The following is a 25,275-nucleotide window of genomic DNA, read 5'->3' on the forward strand; positions in this document are numbered from 1 at the left end:
ACATGTTGAATGGCATCTCCACAATGAACAAGAACTCTGTAAACCTGTTTCCCAGCAAACCATAGCATTCTGAAGACATGGACCCAGTGCCTTCTCAAACTACCAACTTGTGTCTCAAACATGAATAACGTGACTGTGCTTCAAAAGGCAGAGAGCAACCAGCTTATTACTAATTCCACCTTCTCTGTTCTGATTTATATATATATAGGTATATATATATAAATTATATATATATATATATATATATATATATATATTATAGAATAAATATATATTCTGATTTATATATATATAGATATATATATAGGTTGATGTATGTTTAGAATTGCATGAATCCCAAGTATTTCCCACCTTTCACTCCTTTTCTTCTCTTTCATTTGCTTTTTCTCTTGATTGTGTTCCCCAGTAGTGGAAAGCAGGATAAGTTCTGGAAAAAATTAAAAGGATAGTTGAGATTAACTAGAAATCATTAAAAGAACACCTATAATACATATCGCTCACATCCCATCTAAAATCATGGAGTTCTTTTAAGCAAAATTCATGCTTAAATTAGGGTAGAGTTTGACTATGGCATGTAATACATTACGGAATTGAGCAAACCTGTAGTGACTGTGCATAGCAAGAGCCTGGGAAACTGCAGTTTAATAATGACTGCATAGTCTATGTTCTGCATAGTTGTGGGAGGTATTCTTGAAAGAAAGAAAACAAGAGTAATCTAGACCTTCTTTTACTCTAGTGTGATCACTGTAAAGCAAGCTACATAATAATAAGAGAGCTTGCTGCATATTGAGAGAGAAATCTTTGTGGCTAACATACTAAAACACGAAAGGAAAAGTATTTCGTTGCATTTTTAGTCTAAAAATTCTCACTAAATGCATTTGTTTTTGACAGTGTATTTTAACTATGTCATCTGATATTAGCAAAAATACAAAGGCTATGTTTGTCCAACATACAAATGTTTTCTCTTTCTGCTGTTAAAATACATAAGTCTGTCTTTCTTCTGTGTGTCTTTTAAGATAATTAAAATGGTAGAAGGCATTTATCTGGCTCTAATGTTCATGGCTATATGCATTATTGCTAATTAATAGCATTAAGTGTCTGAGCAATGGAACTGCTCCTCTAATGCAAAGTAAACAGAACTCTAAAATCACTAAATCAGGATATTGAACTCATCCAAGTAGAATGAAAATAAGCAGAAGCTATAGTTTTTCTGTTGTGAAGTGTCATTCTGTAAAGCAGATTACTGAGTACAAGAGATACAAATTTGTAGGACTATGTTCTGGTGTAAGGGCCTCAGTGATGTAGTTAGCATGCGACATTAGTAGGAAGAAAGTGCTCTGAGCTGTTTTCAGATAAATGAAACAGAGCAAAATGATTCCACGTGGACGAGCGATGAGCAGCTAAGAAAATCAGGTTCCTGGGGTTAAATCAGATGTCAAAATTCAAGTCAGAAGTCTTGAATTCTTGAGCCTTGAACGCAGCAGTACAAAAAAAGGGGCTACAGCCATTAGCTGTAAATTTTATTCATAGAAATAGACATTTTACAGCAGTAATAAGGGGGAAAAAGAGAAGTAAATGCTACATGAAACCAATCTATCAAATTGAATATAATTAATTATTGAGGAGTTTCATTTCGTTTTCGCTCTAGATTTAAGGAATTGTAACAAAATATTCATCTTCAATTTTGGTCAAGCATACACAATTTGGAGTATTGAGACTTATACAAAAGTACCCTTACAATTTCTTCTGCTTGCATATCCATAATGCACATTTAAGTTTGTGTCTTCTGAGTACCAGAAAATTAAAACAAGGCTCAAAGAGCAATGAGGCCCCTCTTTTCTTCCAGCTCCTTCCAGAAGAAACTCTGCATTATCCTCTGAAAATTTTTGAACTGTCTATAGGGGAGCTCTAAGCAAAAGTTACCTGGGAATTCCTGGTGCTTTTGTTATGAACTTCCAGTTATTTCTTGATTCAAAGGAACTGATTACAACAGCTTCAGCAGATAAAGGGTATCAAAGAATCATTGACAATAAAATCATAGCCCTACAAAAATTAGAACAAGTTTAATGTACTTGCTTTGTGATGTTTCACTAAAAGCATTGCTTTCAAAATTAATTGGGAATTCTGGGATACATTTCATCTCATATATATGTATAAAAATGGCCTATTTGAAAATCTTTCTTGCTCTTTTTTTTACCTCTTTCTCTAAAATATTTTACTATCTCTCCTAAAGTTCCCCAGTCAGGATACTTTAAAAAATATTATCTGAACTATGTACTTCAAGTGGCTCATCAGCTTCTATCTTTGAAGTCATCAGTATAACTCTTAGGAGCAATCCTATGCATACTGACAAATGGCTAATTCTCAAAGCATAAAAGACTTTAAGCCTGATGCCAGATGTAATCATCTGAACAGACAGCTCCTTCCAGACATCTTACACTTAGCAGCAAAATATCCAAGGCTTAAAAACACTGAATTTTGAATTCTGGAGCAATGTATTCTTAAGTTAAGACATTATTACTCCCTTTTATTTCTTGTTAATTAAATATTTATTTGTAAGAACCAGTTTCCCACAAAGACTATACGCTTTGGATTATATCTATTGCTCAGCAGGAACATTTCTTGTTTCTCATAAAGCTCTGTTTAATGCACAAACAAATTTCTGTGGCTCTCCCTGTGGACCAATGTCTATCGCATCATAACATCTGCTAAAGAATACGTTGCAAAACTGTCGGCATATTTTTCCTTTCTTCCTGGGGATGAATTTGTCCTCTTCAGGGAAAAGCATCCAACGTCTTCACAATCACTGTAATATTCAGAGTAGACATTTGAAAATGTCATGTTACAAACAGGCATCTGACAGGCATTTTGTACAATGCCCTAACATAATAGAAACAGAGACAGTACTGAATGCAAATTCTCTATTATTTGCAAGTACAGTATTTAATAGAAATGACCTTAGAGCAGAACTCTTGTGAGTTCTAAACCTGTTAAATGCAACATTAGAAACTCAAGGTATTAAAAAGTGGGAAAACAAGTATTTAGTTCCTAGAAATTGTCAATACCTTGCAAAATATGGAAAATGAAATTTCAAAAGAAATAATAAAAGTCAATGGAAGTAACCCAATCTGATTATTTGTCTTGTGTTTTGTTTATTGCACAGCCCTCTGAACAACTGTAAAGGCCACCCTTTCATTTTCACCTTGCTCCTACAATCATTCAATATTTAGTATAGGATTACCTCTCAGAACTCCATTCCTTTCTCCCATGCACCACTTGTGCAATTCCAGTGTCCTCAGAGGAGATTTTTGTGTTATATAGACATTAATGGGAGCACAGAGAATCCTGATTTCAGAATGCTTGCTATTAGAAGACAGATTTGTTTGTAATTGTTTCCTCTTCAAATAGACACTTTTCTCCTCACACTGCGAGTTCACTGTAGAAAGGAAAATAACCATTAGGTTGGATTAGGCATTTCCAATAGACATTTCATGGAACTTTCTGTCATTTACAGGGCTACCAAAGTGGTTAAATGATCTAGCATGTGAAAATGGAATGCTACTTTTTTTTACAGCAATATTTACTATCTGAATTAATACAGTAATGAATGTTGTTTTCTAGCCTTTCTTGACAGATATTAAAGGAAGGCAGAAGACATGAGCTACAATATTCTCATATAAAAACATATTTGGATTGTCATTTAACACCTTAATACTTTGTGAAATGTAGAGTAATGAAAAATAACTACTAACAGCCTAAGCACTATATAAAAAATAGTAACACATTTCATAAGCTTGTATCTTAAAGACAGCACTGATCTCTGTCTTATCTGACCATAGTACATTCATCTTTCAATATATTCTTAAGGAACAATTAACAGTACAGAGTTAGATAGTTAAAAACCAAAGTTTAGTCTGTGAATTAGCAAGACAGTTCTGCTCCCCTGCAACATTTCAGCTTATCAAGTCTATATGACAGTATGACAGCTGCTAATAAAGTGTTCTTGATTGAGAGGACGGACTCAACCAAAGCACATCAAACCTGAAAGCGTTCTGTGATTACTTACACAACAGAATACTGGGAAAAAAAAGTCAGTGGTCAATTGAATTTGACTGGAAAGAAGAAAAGAGGGGGAAGTAGATATAACAGTCATTGACTTATTATACTGCAGTCTGACTTCAATTTTATGAAATACATTAAAAGGAATTATGAAAGCAAGAAAAGTTAATACCTGGAGGGAAAAAAAAGAAGAAAAAAAAAAAAGAACAACATGCAGACGAGAATGAGCAGAATTAAATTATACCAAATTAATCTGTGATCTTTCCTTGATATAACTGTGTGTTGTTGAGTTTTTTTGAACAAAAGAAACATGGTGAACCTCTTCTGTCAGAAGTAAACCATGGAAGAAAATCACATTACCTTTTAAATGAAGTGTAGAAGCCATGAAACAGTTAAAAAACTAGCTTAAAAGATCTTCCTTGCAGCAATTAGTGCTGAATTTCTAGGCAGGTTGAATGTTAAAGTATATTGGAAATGTAAAGTCCCATTGAGTTTGATGTCCAGAGTTTCTAAGAATTAGGTAAAGGAGAAACTTTCAAATGGAAGAAAGTGAATCTAAAGCATTGTATCTTGCAGAAAAGCCTACAAAATTTTCTTTGAGAAAGCCTTACAAACACAGCAAGTAATACTTTTAACAACACAAACATCTTGTACATTCCACCAGCCACATCTGAAAAAATCCAGCAATAAAGAGATTGCAAATCAATCAAAGTAAACATACAATCCTAATCTGAGAAGAAATGGGGCATCTCAAATAAGAATATGGACCAAACACTGATGGAGATATTTCAAACCAGTTTTCAATGGGAGATATAGGCAAAATCTGGTAGCACAGGACAGAAAAATCAATTACAAAAAAACTATTTATATTTATAATAGAACAAGAAAGACTAGAGGAATTAAATTACATTCATTTATGAAGGAACAATGCATTCTCTTTCCTCTCCAGAACAACTTTAACAAGAAATGATTGACATTTTCCTACAATACATTATTATTACAGTCAAACTGAAATGCAAGTTAAAAAAAAATGGCAGCCTCAGACCATGTAATTTTACCTTTGACGCCTCCACTAACAGCAGTAATCCATTTCAGGTTGGATAAAGCTTAATAATTTAGGACTATCTACAACAAAAGTACATTCTGTTCATGTGCATCTTTACTCCATCTATATTCTCTTTCCCATACACTTACAACATGGGAAGCAGATTTTTGTATTTAAATATCAGCTCTGAACTACCAAAATGGAATTGATTTGAAAGTGTTGTCTGTATGTCATCAACTCAGTTTTGTCCCTGGCCAGAATCAAGAGGCAGCTTAGAGTGCAAGAATAGGACCTTGTCTTCTTGCATACAAAAACAATTAACTCACTTTGAAGATTAAATAGAGCTGCATCACCTTCAGGAAGTCCTTGGAAAGAATTCTCCCTCTGGTGGTTATTATTTCTTCAAGAATTACTATGTTTGTATGGTACATTCCTTCCCAGACATTATTTTCCCCGGTGATAGCATTTATTACTGTCCCACCTGAAGGAGTTATCATTCTAATATACATGTGTACAATAAATGGTATAATAGAAATATACAGAGTTGTGCTAAAGCAAGAAAAAACAAAAACTGAAATATGGAAATGCTTGCATTTGAGTTATTGCTTTTTTCTCAATAATTTCATTCTTTTTTCATTTTTCATTTTTCTTCTTTTTTCTTTTTTCTTTTTTTAACAAAATGTTTCTGGTCTAAAAAAGTAGAAAGAAATCATGACTAAAAATCTAAAATTTCAGCACTGGAGAATATTAAGCACTGCAATAGTGTAGCACAGTATTAACTCAATGACTTTAGAATTGTGCAGGATCAAGATAAAAAAGAGTAAGTCCTGATAACTGTGAGAATTACTACCAAAATAATAGCCAACAACAACGTAAAAGCAAAGCAGTATTATGCTTTTGAGACCTACATATTTGCAATGAGATGGTGTCAGGATGTAATGTCTGTTTGCAGCTATGGTAAATAGAATACAATTTTGATAAGATGGTCATCCAGAAACTACTGAGCGACTCATATCAAGGAGATTGCAGTATGATCTTCAGCTGATTAAGGAATGCTTTGCATACAACTTTATGCAGGAGCTATTATATTTCATTGCACCATATGGCAATAACATTATGACATATAGAAACCCAGTCAGGCAAAGAGAAACATCAAGAAAGGAGTAGGAAGTGCATGATGGCTCTGTGAATACCTGCATGTAAGGAATCGTTCTGAGTTTCTTGCTGTCCTTGCCAATCAATATGTGAGCAGGTCAGCACTGCTCTCACATCTGATTGATTTTTTTTGTACATCAGCCCTGTTTTTTTTGTGGGACTTCAGCTATTCATCTCAGAAGATGCTGAGGGAAATCTGTTTGATTAGGATACTTTATCTTCCTCTACCCCTATCACCCCTGTCTCATTTTTTCTCTCTGCCCTCTGCACCCATAGCAGTTGCCTTTTCTGCATGAATCTTTTGGCCAGTCCCTACCCCAACACTTTTGTGCTCGCTAAAGATTTGACACCTTTCAAACAGAGTTGTCTTTCAGATTGTCTATGTATGTGAAAATGACAAGTTGTACTTTAAAAAATTTCAGCCCTCCAAGTGATCCAGATACTTTCCAAGTCTTTCTTATTCAGTCACTGTTCCAATAAAACTCATGTTTATTTACAAATTACATTTTCAAATATTGAAGTCTCCACCAAACACACATGTATTGGATCCCCAGCCAAAGACTGCTGTTTGGATACCTGTGAATATGAATTTTATTGAAGAAAATTGCAGTGTTGACATTTATAGTATTAAGACAATTTATTAGTATGTTGAATACATTACATATTCGGGCTCTTGCAACTATTCTTACTGAACTGGGACTTCATACTGGTGGAAAAAAAAAAGTTAACAGGTCCCTGTGTAAGACAACAAAAAAACATTTTTCTGTGGTGCAGCATTCTCTGTTAATAGCATTGTAATGAATAAATCTATTATTTGTGTTACCATATTGTTGAGAAAAAGGTCCATCCACAGCCAACAAAGCTTTAGTTTATGCCGAAGGATTTAATCATGCTCCCTCGTGTGAAGGATGAAAGACAGAAAAATGACATAACATATAAGCAAAGTGTCAGTAGTGTCAAAATGAATATATTTTCTCAATTCCCATATAGCTCAAATTTATTTAAATACAGTTTAAAAAAAAAAAAAAAAAACCTGGAAAAATCACAAGGAAAAATTACATTCAGAAAGAACAAGTTCAACAGATTGAATATAGAAAATATTGTCACAAAGTAATCAGATGATCTATGTCATAATAAATCAAGAAAATGCTGCACCGGACTGATTTTGGCAGTCAAAATTATGCCCCTGATTCATTCAGACACACAAACGTTCCAGAATCTTCACAGAAATCATCCTATGGTGTGTAATAAGATAGAGAAACCTGGGTATGAGAAGGAGGATTGGAAGAAAAGAAGGGAGGATAAGACTGTCGGAGTGTGGGGGATGAGAGAGGAGGGAAGGAGACAAGGAGCAAAGGAGGGAGGAATAGATGACAGGAAGGAGGCGGGGAGGAAAATAGACAGCTACGTGTGTATTGCTGGTTCTGGTAAATAATCCTTCTAGGTTTCATTTTTTTAGGAGAAGAACATGTGTGTGGGGTAAATCTTTACCACATCTTTTAGTCATAAAACTATCCATAGGCATGACAATTATATTTTTCCCATGGAAGATTTACAGCAACAAGATTTCAAAGCCTATTACATCAACACAACCTATTCATTTTTACAGTCTGGACATTAGCCAGTTCCTAAGACTGAGCACTATATGTAGGGATTACCTCACCCCATGTTGAAGAACAGCCAACATTGTTGGTAAGAAGCCACTTTATGACTGCAAAATATTTTTAAGATGGGGAAAGAGTAATTTTAATTATGAAACAAGCAATTCCACTTCTACATTGGAAGAACCTCCATGAGGAAGGTTCTACATTGGAAGAGGTACCTCCATTTGAATTTTGGCCATGATATTTGTAGTTCAAAAGGAGAAATTAATTTTTGTTACCAGGTCAATTTTAAAGAAATAAGAACAAAAAATACAGGATTTCTCAGTGATTTCCCTACTTTTCTGGTTTTCTATTAGCATTCTATGAGCCCTTTTTTCAGATCAGGGAGATATAACAAGAAAATTTGTACCCAGCAGATACTGGTGTGACTGCCATACATATGAAATCTCACTTTGGATCAAGGAAGAAATAACACTGATATTCAAGGACTTCACCATACCTCCAAATGTGAAAAAAGAATTCAGTATCCATGACAGCTTTTTACTGCTCTCTCTTCAGACTCTTTACCTTTCACTTATGTTGGCGTACAAATTCGTCTGACAAAAATTAGTCCAGTACAATAACACTTCCTGTGTCCATAATAGCATTTCAGCAGCTAACTATTATGAATAAATAAATAAATTAGTTCATGGACTATTGGTAGCTTGGGAACAGGTAGAAGTGAGAAAGCTACAGTCCAAGAGAATGGTTATTTGCTCTCAGCTCTCTAAAGGGATGCCTCAGAGTCTGGAGGTAGCCTCTGCAGACTGATGGCTCCTGGCTCTCTGAAGCTGGTGTGTCAGCTTCGCCTGGCTGGGTTCTGGCCAACCATCTGTCAACAGATCTTGCCTTGTTTAGCCTAGCAAAACAAAAGCTGAGAGGGAATACAGTCTCTCTATAAACACTTTGGGGATAAACAAGAGAGAGGAATAAGAGCTATTTAATCTAAAGGACAATGTTGGCAAAAAAAGCAAGTAGAAACAAACTGGCCATGAAAAAAAAATTGGTTAGAATTTAGAAGGCCTCTTAGAGAAGCACAGTTCCAGAGTAGACTTCCTGTGAATGTTCTGGAGCCAATGACTTCTGGATTTTTTAAGATATATTTTACTCCTTTAAGTTTGTAGTTTGTAAATAAAATTTTGCAGCATCATCTCCAGAACCAATAATGACAATGCAGGGACTTCTTTCCAGTCCATTCTTTCAATAACATTGATCGCTTGCAAAGATTACAAGCTTATCAAAAAAGATTTAAAAATATCAATGCTTATTTGTACCAACTTTTTTACCATGCAATCACTACTTCCATTTATACTGTCACAAAGCACTTGACTTTGAAAAGCCATATGAGTATTAGCTTCATAAGACTGATAACTGAATACATTTCTCAGTATAGAGCTCTGAATTTTGAATAATCTCTTTGTTTTAGCACAAATTCTGGGAAACAAACAAATAAAAAGAGCTTAATCTGCAAGTATGAATTGGCTCAGACAAGTGCCATTCAAGTTCTCCACAGAATTTACTGCCACAATGAATAAATGAATAGCATCTTACTGCAAATCTTGTGGGGTTTTAGAGGAGATTCTTTGTCATAAACAGAGGAATTTTTGCAGCACGATACAAATTAATGACTATAAGAGACTTGAGGGAAGATGTGCACTTCATTAACTTTATAGGTAAATCCTAACAGCTATGTGAAATCTTGACCTAGCTCAATAGGCAAATCCACACTCAGATGAATCTGCAATTAAGGCAGAACTCCAGCACCCTCTTCACAGAAGTTTTATGCAGCATCACTACTACGGATCTTACACAGCATAGTTGAAAGGGTCTATTAGCTTATCATCATAGCTATGCTATTGCTGATTGTTGCTGCTCTGAGGATTAAACAAATATTTGAGATTATTTTTTATGTATTTTGCTTCGTCATTTTTAATATTGGAAAAGAAGAAAGGATATTTTGCAATTAATGATAAAAGTCTGAACCGTTTCAAAGACTTGGGTGCTATGATGCATTTAAAGATGATACATTTGTATTCAGAGGGAGGCTGAGGAAGTCATATGTACATAATTAACTTATTCCTAAATTTCTGTGACCTTTCATGTAGAAATCAACTTCATGCATGAGGTATAAGAGGAAAATTCTTTTTTTTTTTTTTTTATATTTATGCAACATGGAGGTATGGAAGACTTGCAGCTTTCAAGAAATTAAAAACTAAACAGCATTTTTTTTTTGCTTAATCACTACCAATTTTTCAGATGGCAGGCTGACACCAGTAAGATTATGCTTGGAATAACTAGAATTAGAGAGTTTGACCATTTAACCAAAAAAAACCTGTAAGATATGAGTAACTCAATCCAACATGACTGTTTCTCAGTTGTGTTTTCTACAGAATTTCATCAGTGAGCCATGAATATGATCTAATTAAGCACTGGATTTAATTGGAACTAAATTAGTTGGAAGCTGGGTTCACTGGGTTCCACTATCCTTAAACACAAATGACCTTGATTTTACCTCTGGCTTTCCATTTGGATATATGAGGGAAATCACTTTTTGTTATGTTAATTAACACACAGCTATTGGAATTCAAAATATAAAATAGCAGATACAAAACAGGTGCTTAATGGAACTAAAGGTGCTTTGTGGAGTCAGTTGAAAACTTCTGACATTTTAAAGCGACTGATGAAAAGGTCAAAATAATTTTAGCACTGCTATGTGAATCCCAATTTCACCCAAATGTGGATCTTACAAAAATGCTCTCATTCTCCTGCAGTGGTGAAAAACATTCTCAACATCGATGAATATTATTATTTTTTAATTTGCACAAGTCATTACAGATTAAAAATAACAATAATAATACAAAAATTACTGCATGAAAGTAGTAAAAGATCTTCATATTATGTCCAGAAATTCTGTATTACTAAATAATCTGTGAGTGTGATTCTCACTAAAGTTGTTTACCTATTGCAGGAGTCCTGGGGCACCAACAGCCTAGAATATCTTTAGCCTCATTTCATGGCTCTCCTGCCTTCCTCAGGCCCAGGATCCCATGGCTGTCAATCTCTGCCCCAGTCAGACTGCTGCATGGCCAGGTTTCGGCTGCCCATAAGTCCTGCCTTGCCCAGCCATGTGTCCCACTGAGCTGGAACCATACAGAGGTCCACAGCCCTGCCCAGACTTGGTTCACTGGAGCATGTGACCTGACATCGTGACTGAACTTCGGACCTGCTCCATTGCCATCATTGTATGACTCATGCCTTTGGTTGGTCTTGTCTGTCCTACACTTTACTAGGCTGTTGTGGGGCTGAGCCCTGGCTTTGAGTCCATCCCTGATCAGCACAAGGACTCCTCATCTCCCTGTTCTCCATTTCCAACAGGGCAGCCCTGCTTCTGTCTGCCCCCAGACAGCCACATCCTATGCACAGCCAAACTGCACGAGAATGTACTGCTTGGCAGCTCTTACTTTTTAAATAAAGGGAATACAATATCCAGTCATTAAGCAGTTAAGGTAGTCTTCATTCTACATTCAACTTAATCCATATGTACAAGCTACATACACACTAGAAACTGGAAGGGACAAATGCTGTTGCTCAGCAACAAGGAACTGGCAAAAGCTCAAATACTCCACATTTTCAGCAGACAACGGCCCTCTGAGCTCAGCAATCAATAGCATTTGATGCAAAGCAAATGCTCATTTTATCACACTTGCCATCTAATAACACCTCAAGTGTGTTTCTGGTGACATACATAAAAACATACCTGAACTCCAGCTGTTTGAATAATGTATTGAAAATTTCACCTTTTTTTCCCTTGAAAGCCAGTTAAAACAAATGAGTTTGTTATTTGTCAGTATTCAGTGAATAATTTATGGAAACAAATGTCACTGTATAGGTTATTCAAGAGAACCAGTTTAACTGTTCACTATCCAGACTGTGCAAAGACCAATTCAAGTCTCCCAAAAAATTTAATTCTGAATTATATATCCTCTCTTTGTCCCAACAGCCTCTTCCCTCCACAGTTCTTTATAAATCATCTTGTTTTAATTTTACACCTACACAGTATTAGGTTTTATGTGTGTTTCTTCTGTTGCAGCTGTTCTTTTTGTGTTTCTCCATTTCCCTTGAGGCTTTTTCCTTCTCGTTCTCTTGGTCCCCCTGTAATTTCCCCAGTCTCCTTAGGGACCACTGATATCTGCTCAGAAGCAGAACAGTCTGTTATTCCACTGTCATATACAGCAAGTTGCTCCTCTGATGCAGTGAGTTTCTCACTTGGCAGCTGGCAGAGACAAGCATGGCCCCGTAGAGGGGGTGGAGCTGGGAGCTGCTGGCCCACAGGGAAGATAGCAGGTAGAACTGCCAGAGAAGAGCTAGAAAGTGATGCTGCTGCCAGTACTGGGATACAGAATGGAAGAACATTGTTCATAGTTTTCTTGACATTGAACCTAGGAATCATCTGCTTTTCACTGGTCATCCATATATCACCACAGTGAGAGGGAGAGGCATTGCTAGAGCACACACTATCTGTTCTGCATAAGATACCTGCCTTACAGTAGAAGGTGTCTGGAGTGTCTGGAGCTACCTGATTTCCTCATAGGATACTGAGGGATTCTATACAATTGACTTAGACATGGTGTCTGAATTCAGGAAATTCAAAGTTGGACGAGATTAATCCTCTCCGATACTAAATTACACTAACAATCCACAGGGCTTAATTTTACATCATATCACGTAGTTGTACTTGAGCTTGAGCACACATTTTAGAAAAAAAAATAATCTTGAATTCAAGATGTTAATTAGTAATTGCAGTTATTGAAAAATATATTAGAAAGGGGGCTAAGAAGTAATTGTTTTCAGGGATCCCCAGGGAAACTTGCAGTAGAGAATGAGCTTCTGTAAAACTGTTCCAATAGTTAAACATAGCTTCCTCATCTTATCTGAGTTTTGCTGAGATTCCTGAGAAATATTTATGTTTAGATGTGTCAGTCAGAATTTAACTTCACCCCAGAAGAGGTGAAAATGTTATGTCAGTGACAGAAGAAAAACATAAGGATAGAAGAAGGATGCTCCTATAGGAATTGTGTTTTAAAATTGTATATAGAAACAAGCGTGCTACTGTGAAAAAAAAAAAAAATAAATGAAACTCATCTTTTTTCCTTTAATCTATAAAAAATGTAAGATTTACAAGCTGTTCAACTTTTGGTCATTTTAGATATTACTATCACATTAAAAAGAATTACACATGTCATAAATCAAACATGTTTCAGTTTGTGGATAAGAAGACTGCATAAGGTAAAAGGATATCTTAAATATCTTAAATGGAAAATGCAAATTATATGCAGGATGTAATTTTAATTAACACTTCTGATGTCTTCATTCTTCCTAAGGAATAGCAAATGTCTTGATTCCTTCATATTGCTTCAAATAATTATATTCAAGACTCAGGGATTTTTTTACTTCCTTTCACTGGAAAAAGATGATATCTATTCTGGAAAATGTGTTTGTTTTCTGCGTGATTTGAAATTTTGATCCTGTATCGCTGAAAGTATAACCTCAAGGAGGTTAGGTCAAAAGGAGGAGCTGTAAAAAGAATCCTTTGAGGTTATTTTTATTTGCTTTTCTGAAATTGTGCCTTTATGGGCTTTTAAAATCATATTTTCTAGTTTTTATCCACAGCTGTAAAGATAGGGTGCTTACTGAAGGAAACATAGAACAAATCTTGCAGCTAAAACTCTTTCTTAACTACACAAATCCAGGAGATTGTTCTTCGAGACTGAACATTCCTTGAGAAAAACAATGTGATTAAACTGGGATATTTGGCAAAGGTATGATTTAAGGAAAGCATTCAAACATGTCCTTCAAGTAATCCCGGCTATAGGTTTCAATGACAGAAAGTTAAACATGTTTTGAATCAGGATAAACAAGTCTGAATAAAGCCAAAGTGAAGGAAAGGACAAACAAAAATATTAAAATCTTGACCTCTCTGAAAGCAATACAAAACCGATTGATATTAATTGCTTTTTCTTCTGTGCTTTGTAAAGTTTTGATTAATTTCTAAATTACCTAACCTTTTTCTAAAAAATAGAGTGTTTTTATTTTTGACCCTGTGCCCATCGATTTTATCTGCTAGTGTTACTATTAGCATTTTCTTATTCCTCGCATGAGGTGTGTATCTTTGAATGGATTTTTAGTTAATGAAAATTGTTTTTTAAGATTCAGAAACTGAAATAACACATTTTACTGTATTGTTTTAGATGTTCACTTTTGTGGTCATCTTTAATTTGGTACCTGAGTAATTCAGAAGCTGTTGGGTTTTTCAAACAAAACTCAGTGAAATGTAACAGTAATATCATCACTTAACAGTATAAAATAAAAGCAGAAAAAAAAAAATAAGGATCAGGTTCAATAAAAGATTACGGTATATTGCTGTAGGCAGACATCATGTTAAGGACTACAGTACTGATCCTTTGATGTCTGAAAACAAAAAACAAAGCTCTGACTTAAGCACCTTGACTGCTGACAGAGTTGTTTGGACAAGTCAGAAACACCAGACAGACAGACAGAGCAAACCTGCCAGCACATTCAGCAGAGAGCTCTCCAGTCTGATCCCCATAGAGGAGGCACGGGCCAGGAAAGAGAGCTGCCATGAGATTATGATCAGAGCCCTCCCCTCAAACATGCTTCTGCCATTTATTCAAGGGCAGGGTAGGTATGTTTACTTTTAGTGAAAAGTGCAATGAGTCAAGGGAGTAGAGTAAGAATCTTTGATTTCTCTTTCATGTGGGAACAATAGCTGCTGATCATCATGGTCCTTCTGTCCATTCAGTAGTAGGAGAATTTAATTGCTGCAGAATCGACAGCTTCAGCAGAAAACCTAGAGAGTATTTTCAGGTTTTAGATAATGAAGATAGCCTTCTTTAAATTTGAGTTGCCTTCAAGGGAAGAGGAGAATTAACCCAAAATGTTAACTATACACCCAATGCTCTATGAATTTACCTACTACATAGAAGTGGATGTCACATGCCTGGTAGGTGCCTTTTATAAAAGGCAGAGTCCATCTTCACTGTCTTTTTGGTGCCAGCAACTGCATTTAAGAAGCCTGTGAGCATTGGGGAGTGATTCTAGTTGGAGGAAATACAACTGAGATGTTTAATATTTACCTGTAAAAGTTTTTGTGACCATCTAAAGAGAATATCTAATTGTCAAACTGGCAGGAAATAATAAACCACCGCTAGGATTTGGGTGTTGCTCAGAAGATATCAGTATATCTCTGGTCCAAAGTACTTCTGATTTGGCCCTTATGATACAGATACATTCTTAAGGTAGAAGTTGATTACTGAAGTAAAACGACCATGTTAATGAACTGTGGGACTAATTTAAAGTACAAGATTCTTTTTTGGAAGTCAATTACAGATATTTTGGACAGGGATGCCATAACTATAAATTTTCAAGACTAATTAAGCCCGAGACTTTTTGCAGGGCTGTTCCCATGACATAGTTATTTTAAATAAAATATATGCTTGATTCAGGTGATTCATCTGGAATGGGACAGTACACAGCTTTGTTTTGGAAGAGTTTTGTTTATTAGCCTTCAGGAAACAACTGATGAAGAATGCTTTAGTCCTTATTCTAGGACTAAACTGCCAGTTAATCTTCAGAAGGAGATTACTTCCCACTGGTGGAAGCTTCCAGGAGTTTGGGTAACATTCCCCAAGTCCTCATCACCTGGATAAAATTCTGCTAAATTTTGACTACCTTCCCTAGGACTGAGATCTGTAATATAATTCTGTAAGATTCTGATTAACTAGCATCAGTATGCTCCAGTTGTGTACACAAATGTTCAGTTGCTCTTCAACAGAACTCCATATTGACCATTCCTTTGATCCAAAGGTTTTAAAAATAATTATCTGTGATAAGGAACATTAACAACTCCAAGAGTTATAGCAAAACTATGGGAGGCATTATTGGCTTCTTTCATTTCATTTTTCATAACTTTAGTTTCCATGACAACAAAGGAGGCAATTCCACAAAGCCAGTAGCTCATTATTTGAGACAGTCTGCAGTTTTCTCTGGAGAAGCAAGACACATTTTTAAGACTCTTGTAAGAAATTCATAATTCAGTGAATGAAATCTGAAGCAAAAATAATTAAACCAAAGCCCCCCTTTGGAAACAGGATATATTTTGTGAAGAACACGTACTGAGCCTTATATTGGCTCTTTCTCTACTCCCAAGCCACTGACTCATATTGCTAATATTCCTTCTATTGGTTTTCTGTGACAAAATCTGATGTCATCTGAACTCTCACCAGGAAAGAAATACTTGTAGGGTCAGAAGGACATGCTCATTTTCATATTTATTTCTTTATTTATTTTGCCTAAAGCACATTTCCAGAAGAACTCAGCAGTTCTCCTTTCAGCAACTGGAAGTTCTGTCAATCTTAGTCATGTGTGAGCACTCACTAAGCTAGGAAACACAACTCTTTAAAAATTAAACTTTTTACTATCAAGGAAGGTCACAACTTTTGTCTTTTTATAATCGCACAAATCAAGTTTGTTGTAAAAATACACACAGTAAAACAAGGTTTCTTGGTTAATGATCTTGTTCTATCAGTGAAAATATATCCTCTCAGGACAGGTATTATTGCAGTGAAAAACATGGCATGTCTTCCATAATGTATTTCATTAGTTCTCTAAATGCTCCAAAGTAGGTAAGGCAGGAGATAATATAAACCAAAGTGAATGTCTGAATCAGGAAATATAAGCTGAAAATCCTTTAAGAAGAAGTATTTCTTCCTATTAACACCATTTAAAATACAGTAGCACAATACATGGATATCAAGTTTCAAGATTTGGTTCCACAAAATTCCTTCCGTAGATTTTAAAAGGTCATAATAACAGGTGTTTTGACAGAATCAGATCTTTTATAAAATTATTACATTCCTCACCGTCTTCATATGTCTTTACTGAACAATCTCTTTTCTTGGAAATATATGGTATTTCCAAGCAGAGGAAGAAGCTATTGGAAAATCAAAAATCAGTGGTTTAACATGAATTGACTGCATTTTTTCTCTTAAGTCAAAAAAATCTGTGCTCCCTATCAGAGAGACAGCAAGGTCTTGAGGCACTCTGTTGGTGTTACTATCCTCATACACTAGGAAGAACAAATAAAATATGTTCATGTGGAGCTCTAGCAAGCTTTATTGTACAACTTGAAAATTACTGACACATAAAATTAAGGGCTATGCTCCACAAGATTTATCAGGTCTTGTGATCAGATCTTTGAACTCTGTCATTTCAAGAAATGAAAGACTGGAATGGGGGCAAAAAAGGTTAACAAAAGAAACAGGGGAGAAAAATTGACTTGCTGGAAACATAAGATGAAAATCCAATTACCTTCAATAGATCAAAATTTTAGCCTAGCAATCAATTATACAAAATCAAGTTAATGAAAGATGCTTCAATTATAACTAATCATCATATCTAATAATATTATTAATTCTAAAATATTAAAGTATCCAGATAATTGTGTTACTGACTGTACTACAGAAATTTAGTTTTCTTTCATTGGAACAAATTAAAAAAAAAATCTGGTATTTTCACTAATGAGTCTGAATGCAAAAGAATTATTTCTGGTTACTCCATTTCTGGGGAGATAACATAATAGTTATACTATCGCATTGTTTGTTAACATAAACACAATCTTAACTCCACAGAGCATTGATATCTACTATCTACATTTACACTGTTTGAAATTTATCCATTACAAGAAATTGCCTGATCTTACATTGGGATCTTCTGCTACACAATTCTCTCCAGGTTTATGTGGCTACAAAGAGAAATGCTGGTGGATCCAGCAGTGATCATAAAATCATAGAATCACCAAGGTTGGAAAAGACCTCAAAGATCATCCAGACCAACCGTCCACATACCACCAACATTTCCAACTTAACCATGTCCCTCAATACAGCATCTGAATGTTTCTTGAACACCTCCAGGGTTGGTGACTGCACCACCTTCCTGGGCAGCCCATTCCAGCACCTGGCCACTCTCTTGGAGAAGAATTATTTCCTGACATCCAACCTGAATCTCCCCTGGCACAACTTGAGGCCATTCCCTCTTGCCCTATTGCTAGTTACTTAGGAGAAGAGGCCAACCCCCATCTCACCACAACCTCCCTTCAGGTAGTTGTAGAGAGTGATAAGGTCAGCCCCAAGCTTCCTCTTCTCCAGACTGAACAATGCCAGCTCCCTCAGCCACTCTTCATAAAGAGGATGATTGCTGCTGAGGAGGTAACTTCACCGCACTGTTTTTTTAAGTCCCCTTTTTTCTTTTCCTGAAATAATCAGGCTGAACACCATTCAGTTGCAAAGCTAAAACTGTAATTGAGATTGCTTTCAACTGAGCGTCCTCCATTATGTAGAGATTTCTCTTTATTCCATGTTGAAAAAAGGCAGAGGACAAGAAAGCGGTTTAGCTGAAAGGAAGAAAGCAGTCTTGAAAAGATGTGCTGTTTTAAGGCTCTATGGGAAAAAAAATGTTACAAAGGTATGTGGGAATGGACTACTAATAGGAAAGTATTTTGAAGGAAAATAGTTGGTGTTCTTTCTCTTTTAGATTGGAGGTTAGTAAAGCCTCAAAACAAGAAGCATAATGAAGATGTTGACAAGGAAAGAATACTGTATTCACTCGAGAAAATGGACCAACCACCAGAAACATCACATAAGAGTATTGCTTTCTTTTCCTGTTTCCTAAACCTTTGTTAGATGGCAACTTTTCCCCTGAAGCAGGCTAAGAAAAGTTTTGAAGTAGTTCTTCATGTGATGGCCAAAGCAAAAGAGCAGTACCTTCATTCTTGCGCATCAGTCTTCCTGACTTCCAGCAGAACAACTCCAGGTTATGACAAGCCCACCTGAAGCAATTTTACCTCCAGTTTTCAGGTAGTAAAACAGTATGCCCAGTCTACTAGTAGGAGAAAAGTACAGGAACATTATTAGTACTGAGTAGTGCAACTAAAAATAGCAACAGTTTTCAAAATAGGTCTACAAAAAGGAGATAGAGTACCTCAGTGGTATGGCTCCAACTCTATAGCAGTTTCTTACCATCTCTTTTAAAAATTGTATTATTCTGTGTAAAGAACCCAATTACTTCACTGGAACTGATCATTCTCAAAATCAGTTAATTACTATATGGACTTAGGGTGTAATCAGACCGTGGAAAGTTCATGCTCTTAGCAGCTTAAAGAAGAAACATAGACACATGTACATGATCACTTTGTAGGTCAAAACAGATGCTAAAGGCTACTTTGTAGAACATGTTATTCTACAGTTAATAATCCTAAAATATCATAATAATAATAATTTCATTTTATGAAAGTACACTAGGACAATAAGTAATTAGATAAATAAATGCAGCACCAAGCAAACATCATTCTCAGCTTTTTGTTCACCCCTCACTGTTACCAGGTGTGTAATATCTTTCAGGGAGGAGTCAGAAGAAAGTAGCTGAGATGGCAACTCACTCAAACGAAGATCACCCCTCCTGGGACGGCCAAGTGAAGCTATGGCAGACAACACACTGTGTGGGCCATCCTCCTTATGCCTCCTTCCAGCTAAGCTAAGAATTGCTTTCTTAGCTATGTCTCTGGCCTGTGGGTTCCAACCACAAATAAGCCCAGTTATTTTAGCTGGCTGTCAAGAAACTGCAGTCTTTAGGATTCAAATTCAGTCGTCAAACAGGGTTATATTTTCAAGGGCCATCTGGAACAGAAGCTGACATTTTAAAAATGGTCACCATTATAAAAAATAATCCCTGTTATTCTAACAATGTTGTTGTTAGAACACTGTTAGAGTTCCAGCAAACAAGATAATCCTCTCAATTATGTTTTTCCCCAGGAATTTTTCCACAGTATGTAAGTAATTGTACTGAGGTATGTGTCAATCAAATTATGTAAACAAGTTCTTGGTGATGAGTTTGCTTGGAAAACATCCATTTATGCATAAAACACATGAAAAAATCAAATTTGTTAGATGCTACAGTTCATGTATAAATCACTTTATGTCTCAGGAGTAGAACCGTTAGAAAAAATTTGCATAAATGCATGAGTGCACTTCTTGTAAATTTCTAGACTGACTTTACTCACTGTAAATCTCACAGATAAAAGTATCAGATATCATAAGCAAACTAGTTAGCTATTTTATCCATTATTGTTATTATATTTTTTAATAACTATTTTACTTTGCCAGAATTAAAAGGGCCCTGAACAGGAAGTGTATGACGGGGTAATGCTGTATCTTCTGTAGAATTATGAGCATATTGCTTCCTTAGTATGTATTTTGCACACTAAACTTGAACCAGGATCACTTGAATTAAGCAACAAAAAATAATAATTCTGTGATCTAATCCATCATCTGTCAAAATGAAGGATATAACTTAGTATTAGCAAGCTGAATAAAATTATTTCCAAAATAGCTACATATATGATTTTTTGAACAATCTCAGTAGATAAGATTGTTTAGACTTAAAATGTGCAAGGTTTTCTTTTTTTTTTTCTCTTGATATGATACCCTTAGGGTTCTTGGTGGATCTTGGATTGTGGATCTTGAAAATGTACTTACTAGATGGTGCAACAGATATTATTTTTTTACGTAGAATATCGCTAGCTCTTTTAGGAAGCTCATTATTTTAAGTAATGCTAAATGAATGGAACTAATGCATATAAATTAGTACTTCTGCATTTTCAATTTTATTACATTTATACATCACAGTGTTGTACAGATTAATAAAAAATTTTATGTTCAAGAGACAAGAAGAGAAGGGTATTAGAAATGAATATCAATAAGAAATTGCAGAAAATCAATCGATAATCTTAAAGAATTTTAATAAAACCACTATAGTTGGAAATCAGGAAAATGATGCTAATTTAAGGTCTATACCATCTATTTAAGACAAAAGAATAACAACGCTATTTCAGAAGCAGATAAACAAGGAAAGGTATACATTTTCAAAAAACAGTTGTAGTCAGTACCTGGCCACAAAAACATTGCATGTTTCCTATTTTAAAAATGTTCCTAAATGGGTTACTGGGTGGGTAAAGACACATTGGATGCCCGTGATCGCAAGGCTGTGGAATAATACCTGGATTTGATGACAGGCAGAGCATCACAAGGGTCTGTCCCGGGATCTTTTGTGTCTAATATCTTTGATATTAATGAAACCAGAAATACCAATGGACATGATTGAAGTAGGGCTGTGGCTCAGATGGACCTAGGCAGGCTAGAGGAACAGGTGAGCAGAAATGTTGTAAATTCCACAAGGACAAATGCGAATCTTGGACCCAGTCTGGAAGAACCTGATACCACTCTGTACAATCTATTCCTGAACTTGAAGGAAGAACACCCTTCCCTAGATGAATATGCTTCTTCCATGATCCTGAGTGACTTCAGACAACAAAAATTCTGTCTTTCTCAAATCTACATTAGACTGTGAAAGCAGCAGCAGTGTAGAACAAGTAATATGATTAGTTTCTTTCTCCAGAGAAATGAGCTCCTGAGTGCCTTTCTCTGGGTCACTACACAGGCTGAAACTGTTCTCTGTAACCGTGACCAAATCAGTCCTTACTCTCCCTAGTGGACCAGCCATCCAAGACCCAGCTCTCACACCCAGTGTAATAATCTGGGCTCAGGTGGATGCAAAAGTGCTTTGAGAAGGTGAAGAAAAAGATAGAAAAGATAAAATTCTCATCTGGAGATAGGATTGTTGAGACAGCATCACTAATATCTCAAGGATATGAGAGAAAATACTAGCTTGGTATGTGGAGCAGCGAGGCTGCTCAGGCTGTCCTGTTTATTTGGGAACTGACACCGGATCAAGTGGCCATTTTCAACAGAGTTGATGGAGGTGGTGACAGACAAAAACTTGAAGTATGGAGGATGTGTCCCAGAAGGTGGTGGTGGCCAGCCCTTTCCCCTTCTTGACTGTTGCTGGCCTCTCAGCAAAGGCTCTTCAGAGCAGAGGTAGTAGGCACACCAATGCTAAAGACTAAGAGGTTATTAACTCCTAACAGTCTTAAAAAATGAATTTTTATTTTATACTTTAAAGGTGCACATATCCTAACTGTGGACTGTCTTTGTACCTAGACAAAGAAGTCTGAGCAAATCAACCCAGTGAACCATAACAACATTGCAGAAGCACATCAGTCACTTGGGTCAACTTTGTGAAAGTGACATCTCACAGGTGCCTCAATATTTGCTAAGACTCCATGAACTAATTGTATTGCTCTGGAGACCTCCTCCAAGCATTTTCAAGGAAGAAGGAGAACAGAATAGGCATCCAGACACAAAATTACAGAGTCCAACTTTGTGATACTCGATACTCAGAGCTGACTGTAAGGCTATTTCTCCAACTTCTAACTAACCCCAGAGAAGACCTTATACTAAGATGCTATGAGATGCAATGAGATGCTATGAGTTGCTATAACCACCAGTAGAACAGTGGATGGCAGATGTCATCATCATTGCAAAAGACAGAGAGGGCTGAGCTGAAACAGCGTCCTGAGCTGAAATACTGTCCAAAACTCAGTGAACTGGAAGAACTGGCAGAGATTAGCAAATCTGGTATCTAAATCTGGTATCTCACACATCTCCTTTAAAGTGTACACAAAAGCTGTCAATAAAACGTTCCTGTCCCCTCGTCACCCTTTTCAGACTGCTGTATCCCCAGCCTTGCTGAAGTAACTCCTCCAGCTCAGCTGCTACAGGATTCACTCTGTGTCATTTCAGGTTGGTCCCCAGGTGCAGAGGCTCACCTGGCTAAAACCATTTGTGCTGCCTGTGACTCAGATGCCAACAGAATGTGCAGCTGTCAGTACCTGCAGGAGAAACTGAACTCAGGGGAGCTGTGAAGTTGCCATTAAATATCCCTCTGAGTTTATGTTGCAGTGTTTGTTTATACTATTAGCAATGCAGCAACCTCAGATAAGAAGCTAAGAGGTTGTGGCCCAGCCCCTTTTTTAGCAAGGGATGAGTAGAGAACATAGAGGAAGAGGATGTTCTGCAGCCTGCAATGGTTTGTGGAACAGATATTTTGTCATATGTTGATGTCTTCATTAAGAGAAAAATGTTGATAAACTTACAATTAGCTTTCAAGAGAATTAAAATACTATATTTCCCTCTATACTGAAAGACTCTATGGTTTCTTCAATTTAGATGAAATGCAAGTATATATGTAACTTTTACAGTGTTGTTCATCTAACAAGCAAAAATAGAGCAGGGTTTGGCCAAAGTAGCAACTGGACAGTATAAAATGGAAAATAAAGTAAACATTTGAAGACTTCATAAAGATTTTCCATAGATTATCTATTGCCGGAACTAATTTTTAATTATGTCCAGTGAGTTTTATGATGAGACCAATTTGAAATAATCACCAAATCTTAAAGATTTTGTTAACAAGTCTATCAGATTTGATCTTAAAGTCTTTTTTTTTTTTTTTTTTTTTTTTTTTTTCTCATTTGAATTGTGATCTCCTGATGAAATCCAGCTCTATGCCACCACCCAGTGGCTTTTTCTTGGCTAAAATCAAGAAGAGCATCTGAAAACTGCTTGCACACATGGAGTAGCAGAGGAAAGCATGGATGCAGCCTATTATTTTGCTCCATCTTTTCTGTAAATTGGCTCAATTGAATTGTATATATGTATCTGATATTACCTTTTGAAGCTGGATTACAAAAAATGTGAGATGTTTGAAATGTTTAAAAATCATCTACAAAATGTGTTTCCTGTTGCTACAGAAACAGACCAAATACAGTTAGCCACAGGGAAAATGTCTTTCTTTCTTCCGTTCTTTCATTCTTTCTTCTGTACTTTCTTCCTTCCTTTCTTTCTATCTTTCTTCCTTTTTTTAAACAGTTCATATAACTTAGTTTAAAAAATGAAATAGTTTCAAGTTTTTAAAAGAAGAAAGAAAACAGATAATATCACAGGTTTTTGATAAGAAATAAGCTTTCATTCTGTAGCACGTATTTTACAGACTCAAACTAGGGTAAAGTATTTTCTTAATTTTGTTTTTCCCCACTGAGATTATTTGGCTACTTGCAGTGACATCCCTGTTGTAAACTGAAATAAATGTCGTGGCTATATACACTGAAATGTATAGAAGATGTTCTGTAAAGGTGAGCTCCTTTATTAAGTTAGATAGGTTATTTTATGTGGTAGAACTAGCTCTGTCCTGACTTCCAAGCAGTAATATTTTAGAATATTTATATATATGCAATGATTCTGTACAACAGCAATTCATCTCAACCTATTCTTGATAGTGTTCACAGTAAGAGTCATGCATAGTTATCAGCTTTCCCATTTGTCTGCACCCTCCACCCCTTTCTCTTATGTTGGGCTCACAACTTTACTTTGATGCATCACTTTTTGCTAAAATGGACATACGAGGAAATGCATTCTTAACAAACTTACAAGAAAAAGCATTCTAGGAAAACATTTCTGTCCTAATGTAGGAGGAACAAGATCTCTTCTTCCATGCTGGTTCTAGAAGCAGAAGATATACTTGTCAAATGCCCCATCACAGCAAAGACTACATCTTGCTTACTTCTTACATCTAACAACAAAACCACTAAAGAATGAATCTTTTCTTTCACATCCAGTACCCTGCTGCTGTCTGCAAAGCACTGTTTACAATTTATTAATACTACCATAGCGCTGAAATTAAAAGACAATAAAATTAAAGGATAATGAAAAGCTTTTCAGCCTCTAATTAATCAGCAACAGTTAACAGATACAAAAGTCTGCAGTCTTCAGCACAAATTAGATTTTTGCAGGGCTGGAGTAATACCACAAAAGTATTAGAAAATAATTCAAATTGCAGACATGGTAGTCCTGCAATAATTACATACATTTTGTATAGAATAGACCAGATAATCATTTTTCTATCAAGTTCATAATTTTTATGAAACAATATTTTTCTAAGAAAGACCTTATCCAAACTGACTAACAATTGCCTAAGATCCAACGTACCTCAACTGTACACTTACCAAATGACATTGCGAGAAAATAAAAGATGTTGTTACCTGCATATTACAGTTTCAAGGTAAGCTCACTTCTCATTTTTATTTTATTTTTGCTTTTTCAGTCACGTTTTTCATTAAATGGTAAATATTGTAGTTTCAGCACAGCCATGCTCTTCTTTTGTGAATACAAAGCCAAAGAAGAAAAGTACAATATAGCCCCAGAACCATCAGAAAACTGAAAAAAAAAAATATAAGAGTGCTACTGTGAAAATTGAGCCTATGTGCTATTTTTTCAAATTCTCTCTACTTTTCCGAACTGAGGAAATTGATAAACAATCTTTGTTTTCACCATTTAGAGAGTGTTAATT

At 35.8% G+C, this 25,275-nt stretch overlaps 1 long non-coding RNA gene across 1 annotated transcript in view; it reads right to left on the reverse strand.

Annotated features, from left to right (window-relative positions):
• Positions 1 to 317: 317 nt before the first annotated feature.
• Positions 318 to 25,275, reverse strand: part of LOC125688024 (uncharacterized) — a 29,057-nt gene continuing 4,099 nt past the window's right edge. The window contains exons 2-6 of the long non-coding RNA XR_007374574.1: positions 24,357 to 25,142; positions 18,741 to 18,858; positions 3,242 to 3,436; positions 1,924 to 2,806; positions 318 to 427 (exon numbers count right to left, since the gene is read on the reverse strand). This is a non-coding gene — a long non-coding RNA (uncharacterized LOC125688024). The remainder of the gene's footprint in view (positions 428 to 1,923; positions 2,807 to 3,241; positions 3,437 to 18,740; positions 18,859 to 24,356; positions 25,143 to 25,275) is intronic.

This window comes from Lagopus muta, chromosome 1 (assembly GCF_023343835.1).
Source record: "Lagopus muta isolate bLagMut1 chromosome 1, bLagMut1 primary, whole genome shotgun sequence".
NCBI lineage: Eukaryota > Metazoa > Chordata > Aves > Galliformes > Phasianidae > Lagopus > Lagopus muta.